Genomic DNA, 6,739 nt, shown 5'->3' on the forward strand with positions numbered 1-6,739 from the left:
TCGATCCAGGGACTCCAGGATCATGACCTGAGCCGAAGGCAGTCGCTGAACCGACTGAGCCACCCAGGCGCCCCTTGTGTACCTATTTTTAACATTCTTTGCACATTTTGCATCCCCTAACACTTGCATAGGTCAGTGGTGGGCATAGCCCCTGACCTGAACTGAGCACCTACTGGGCGACCCTGGGTGTTGGGGCGGCCGTCCCCTCATCCCCATGGCCTTGTCCTGCAAGTGGCTGATGCTCATTGGGCGCCCAGGAAGCGACAACGCTGTCCTGCCTGCAAGGCACGTGGAGCAATGGAGGGAGCGCTCCGTCCTTCCTGCTCCTTGACCAGCTGAACTGCAAGGGAACTGCGGCGGTGAGCGGCCCCGGTGAGCCCACAGCCCCCATGGGCACCATGGCTGGGGGAGGCCGGGCCTGCCCAGGAGCCTCAGGGCCCCGCTCCATCCCCAGGATACTTCCCTTCCATGCACCCCTCAAGCCCCCTGCAGGGCCTCCCGTTCCAGGGACAGAGGGCAGCCACCCCCGCGTGCCTCTGTGCGGGACAGAGTAGCTGGAGCCCAAATCCCAAATCCCGGTGGGAATGCAGGGGATGTGGGGCTCCACCTCGCTCTTCCCTTCAAATAAAAGCTCTAGAGGCAGAAAAGGAGGCCACTGAGCCCCGCCAGTCCACCCACTCTGCTCCCCCCGCTCTGCCTCCTGGTGCCCCCAGCACCCCACGGTATACACACTGCTAGATGAGGAAACTCACCCAGAGCCACACCTGGGTGCTTCTTACGGCTGCGTCCTTGAGCTGTGGCCCCTCCCCGGGGCAAGGGAGTCCTCAAACCTAACCCAACTGCACACAACAGATCCATCCCCTCCTCCATAGACAGCAAAGCTGCTGGTCCACCACACATTTAAAAAACATAGAGACCACATCCACCCCGCCCAATTATTTCACAGAGCTAAATTCCTGTCTGGGTTCCAAAAAAAAAAAAAAAAAAAAATTGCAATGGTTAAGTCTACAAATCTAATTTTGTTGAAATAAAATAAGTCCACATTATTTTCAGCCTACATGAACCATTCAGTAGTTTGCAAATCCTACACCGAAAACATACTTTTATTTTCTACTTTTCTCTAAAAGAGAATGATTGCAGGTGTCTTTTTTATGAAGAATTACTTTCAAGGTTTCAAATAAAAATGTAATATTTCCCCATTTAATTCTTTTTTTTAAGTGCATTGTGATTATGATTTGGGCAAAGTTTTTAAAACTATAACTAGTGTTTACTTTTTCATGAAATTTTAATAGTCTGTGTAACAAATTTATCAGTCTAACAAGAAAAATAGAACTTTGATTGTGACTCTATTCTGCATTTTTTCTGGCATATTTTTTCATCAAACAGGTGCACTGAGCACCTAGTAGGTGGTAAATGAGTAAAAATGAACAAGATTTCTAAACTGTTGTGTTGGTTTTTTTTTTTAAGTAGGCTCCATGACCAACATGGGGCTTGAACTCGTGACCCTGAGCCTGAGAGTCACCTGTTCTACCGGCTAAGCCAGCCGGGCGCCCCAAAAATGAACAAGATTTCTAAACTCAGGATGTTGACTAGCGAGCTCATCCTTCCTAGGATAAGCAGGAGCCCCATCCCACCTGGAGAAGAGCAGGGAAGGTTCTGTCCTCTGAGCAGAGTCTCGTGGACTGAAGGAGGCCATCCCAGGCAAATGTCAGCGGAGCCTGTCCAGGATCTGCTGTTTCTAGACAAGGGGTGGGTGGCCAGCACCTAAATCTAGGAGCAGACATGGAAAACGGACAGCTCTTCATGGTCATGGGTCATTCCATGGGGCTGGCCAATGAATCACTTTCTAAAGGGTCCTTCTCTCTCTCCGGCTGCTCTGAGCATCACTTGCACTGTAAATAAATCATTCGTGCTCATGCTCTGTTTCAGGCTCTGCATGTCCTCCCGGTGGTCTTCTCTGTACTCAGTCACACCACACCATAGGAATTAACCACAACCCTAGCGCATGAGCCTAGTATTGATGGAGCTGGTCGTTCTAGAGCGCAGGTCCTCCTCAGGACTCACTTGGCCATTCTGGGCCCCTTGTATTTCTGTTCAGATTCTAGAATCAGCCTGTCACTGTCTCCCGCAAAGAGACCTGCCGGAACCCCGACTGTGCCTATCAATGTGTGGATAACTTCAAAATAGTCCCATAATTCAACCCTCCAAATTTCCCAGTTCATGAACGGAGCACTTCCCTGTGTTATTCCGGATGCATTCGTTGATCACAATCCTATTTTAGAGCTTGCTGTGTAGAGATATGCAGATCGCTCATTAGATTGGATCCCGGGGAGGTGGTGTTTTTATCTGTTACATTGTTTTCACGTTCTAAAGTTTAATTTTTTGTTGCTGGTACATGGAAGTTCAATTGATTTTTCTTTATTGACCTTTTATCCACTGGTACAAAATATTACTAAACTCACGTATTCTGATAATTTCGCTGAAAACTCTTCTAGATCCTCTGTATCCCCAGTTATGCCGTCTCCGAATAAAGACTGCTTGTGTCCTCGTCTCTGACCCGTGCACCTGCTATTTCTGACTTGCCTTACTGCAGTTGCTGGGACCCCCAGGGAGGGCTGAGCCGGAGGGGGACTGCCTCCCGGGACCCACTTTGCCCCGGGACAATGATGGTCGCTGTAACATTTTGTCAAAAAAAGAAAGCTTGGGCGCCTGGGTGGCTCAGATGGTTAAGCGTCTGCCTTCGGCTCAGGTCATGATCCCAGGGTCCTGGGATCGAGTCCCGCATCGGGCTCCCTGCTCCTTGGGAGCCTGCCTCTCCCTCTGCCTCTCTCTCTGTCTCTCATGAATAAATAAATAAAAAATCTTAAAAAAAAAAAGAAAAGAAAGCTTTCCTCTGTTCCCAGTTTCTAAGGGTTTTATCATAAACAGCTGTAAAATTTTATCAAGTTTTTTCTTCATTGATTAAATGGCTACTATGAAATGCCTCCTTTATTATGTCAATGGGGTCGATTACCCCTCATTTCAAATACCAGATCATCTGCCATTCATGTAAAAAATGCAAATGCTCGTGATGCACTCACCCCACCAACAATTTATCAACCCTTCCTTTTTAAAAATCTCCTCAAATCACTGAATTTGAATGTACCATGCATTTCCAAGCAGCCAACATCATATACCCACGATATGCGTATATGGATATATGCATCTTCTCATTTTCAGCCTTACAAGAAGGACAGAAGTTGGCTTGCATTTGTTTAAGCAATTGTTTGGAAGAATTCAGTCTCTTTGTGATTGTGATTGATGTGTTTACTGACAGGGTTGATTTCAAGCCTGCATCTCGCTCTCCGTTTGTGGTGCCATTCCCACCTGTTCTGTCTCCCTTTCCACACCCCATCTTACCATATTTTGAATGGAGTAGTTTGTACTCCGGTTTCCCCTCCACCTGTTTCGTGATCGGGCACCCTGTGCTCTCCTCCTGCTGGTTACCCCAGAGCGTGTGACGTGCGACGAGCAAAGATACCATACCCACTCTCCAGGCAATGCAAGGACCTCTGCTCAAGTTAATGACACTTGCCCACTCCTGGCTTTTATGCTTTTGTGTGGAAGAAGAGTTAACTTGTTTCTTTAACTTTTTTTTTTTAAGATTTTATTTATTTATTTGAGAGAGCGAGCGAGAGAGAGAGAGAGAAAGCACGAGCGGGTGAGGGGCAGAGGGAGAAGCTGACTCCCCACTGAGCAGGGAGCCCGATGCGGGGCTTGATCCCAGGACCCTGAGAACATGACCTGAGCCGAAGGCAGATGCTTAATGACTGAACCACCCAGGTGCCCTTCTTTAACTTTTTAAATTTTGAAATCATTTCAAACTTATTAAAAAGTTGCAAGAAATATACAGAGAAATCTTCTAGTCCCTCCATGCAGGCTCACCATGTGCTAACTTTTTTGCCACGTTAGCTTTATTATTCTTTCTGCCTTTGTAGATGCATATTGTTTGAAACATGTAAGAGTATTTGTGTTTATTATCCCCCTTTAACTCATTAATACTCCATTGTGCATCTCCTAAAACAAGGAGGTTTTCTTACAAAACTGTCAGGAAATTTATCGCGGGTATATGATGTTAAATGATCTATAGGCAATATTCCAGTTTTTTCTTTCAATTATTCTTTATAGTCTATCTCTCCCCAGCACCGGGTCACCCTGGGACGGCGGGTCACCTCTGTCCCTCGTGTGTCTTTGATCCTCTTTAACCTGGAAGGCTTCCTGACAGAACACTGACATTTTAGAGCATACAGATGAGCGCTTTTAGAGAATGTTCTTAATCGGACACATCCGATGCGCCCTCACGCATTCCCCACCTGAAACAGCAGAGCTGTGTCGTTCTCGGAAGCACGTGACATCCACTTACCCTTTGTCGGTCAGGGTCAAACTGATGTCTCTGCTTCAGTGGACCTTTCCCCCTTTGCAACTGCTAAGCAGTTTGCGGGGAGAGATCACCTCTAATCAAATTCTGTTCAAGAACTAGAGCCCACTGCTGACTCCGGCCCCAACCAATTAGGTTGGGATGATTATGCAAAATCATCACTGGAGAATTCACCACGTCTCCACGTTAGTCAGTCGAGGGCCACCCACCTGCTCTCCACCTTGGTCTATTTCTCCATGGGCTTCTCATCTCTTAATCCAGATTAACCTACCTGTCTGTTACCTATCACGGGTCTGATCTCGCTCATTTCTGCTGTTTTACGGGTTCCCACGCCTTATTCTCCTTAGTTACACCGATGCACAAATTGTCCCACAGTTGGCTACTGGGAGCTTTTTCAAACTGAGTCAGTGCCTTTTGACCTATCTTTATCATAATTTTGTAGGCATACAAAATGTGCGGCGAGTCTCATCTCGTAACCTTCCTTCCGCAGACCTTGAGACGGCCGTTTCTCCAAGGAACCCTGATGCCTCTTTAGTGGAAAATGGGTGTTTTTCCCTCATACCAAGATCTGGACGCTGGGAGTGCTCACTACTCCTGAGATGCTGCTTCTGGATGCTTTCACTGACAAAATTAGTGAGTGTGTGTGTGCGTGTGAGCACATACACACGTGTGCGCACAGGACCCAGCCCCTCCAGTACCACGAATCTCCCCACGGTACTCCCCTTGCCTTCTCCCTGCTCAGATGAGAATCCAGCTCCCACATTACCCTTCTCATCGCTGGCCCTGGCCCTGGTTACTTTGGGGGTTGCTGTATACCCATCGCGGGGTCACATGCCGTGTCCTGAGCTCACCGTCGGATTGCAACATTTCATCCCCAAGTCGCCCACTTGTGTGGTTGCTCGCGTTCAACATTTTCCCCTTCGCTGTGAGCACGAAGTGCCACTCCGAGCAATCCACGCACATCTTTCTTCCTCTGCACAACTGCTTATTTCTCCTTCTGTGTAAGTAACATATTTTTTTTAAGTCACTCTCCTGTACTTGGACATTCCGGTAATTTCCAGTATTTTGCAATGATGAGGAATGCATAATCGTGCGTACATGTCGTTTTGTGTTAGTAGAGGTGTGTCTTCAGGGCAAATTTCTAGAAGTGGGATTGCGGGCCGAAGGGTAACCACGTATCTATTTTGGAGATTGCCAAGTTTGTCTCCGCAGGAGCTTCCACAGCAGAGTAGAGCACCCACTCTTCACCAGAGGCCCACCAAGCACATGGTCCAGGTTTCGGAGGCCTGACTGTCCGAGTTATTACCATCAATGTTGCTATACTCTGCATTTCTCTTGCCATGCATGAAGTTTGAGTGTTGTTTGCTATGTTTAAGAGCTTTTTTTATGTCTCTTTTTTGTGAATCACCTATTTTTATCTCCCTTATAGCCATTTTGTAGGGCTTTTCGTTTAAAAATAATTCCAAAGTATTCTGAATTTTTGTCCAGATGTATTTGTTCAAACGTACATCCAAAAAGACAAAAGTTGATGAATTTGTGATTCTCAGTCTGTCTTTTGACCGAATTAAGGAAGCTTTGAACTGAGGTACGTGGGAAAGAGCATTTGAACTGTGGTAAAGATTTAAATTCAAAAGAGAAAACGATGCTCATCCTTGCACCTGAGTCTTGTGGTCTGCAACCCCTGATAGCAGGGAGCTGTTCCTGCAAGCGCTCAGCTTCTGCTATGGAGCAATGCTGTGCATATAATTCATGAGTATCATCGAGGACAGGGCTAATGCCGTCATAAATTTGTGTTCTGGACCCTCCTTCACCTAAATAAGTGCTAGATTATTAAGGAATATTTCAACATAATAAAAGCTCCTGAAAAAAAAAAGTTTTTTTGGATGTCCTTTATCCACCAGGGATATTAATTCCCTTATCCGTGACATATGTTTCTATGTTGATTCAAGATTATTCTTGCTGGGGCGCCTGGGTGCCTCAATTGGATAAGCGTCTGACTGTTGATTTCTGCTCAGGTTATGATCTCAGGCTTGTGAGATCAAGCCCCACATTGGGCTCCACCCTTAGCACAGAGTTTGCTTTAGATTCTCGTTCTCCCTCTCCCTCTGCCCCTCCCCAGCTTGAAATTGGTGCTGACTTTTAACTAAAGACGTTTGCATCATCCAAGAAGGGAGTCATGTGAGTCTTTTCTTTAGACACATTTATAAAATAAATAATATTAACACATTTCCTAACACTGAATCACCCTTGAATGGGGCTCTAAAACCAGTTGGTTTTGGAGTATTTTTAATTACTTCCTAATGTGATGCTGGAATTGGTTTG

This window comes from Mirounga leonina, unplaced genomic scaffold (assembly GCF_011800145.1).
Source record: "Mirounga leonina isolate KUSES-001 unplaced genomic scaffold, KU_Mleo_1.0 Mir_199, whole genome shotgun sequence".
NCBI lineage: Eukaryota > Metazoa > Chordata > Mammalia > Carnivora > Phocidae > Mirounga > Mirounga leonina.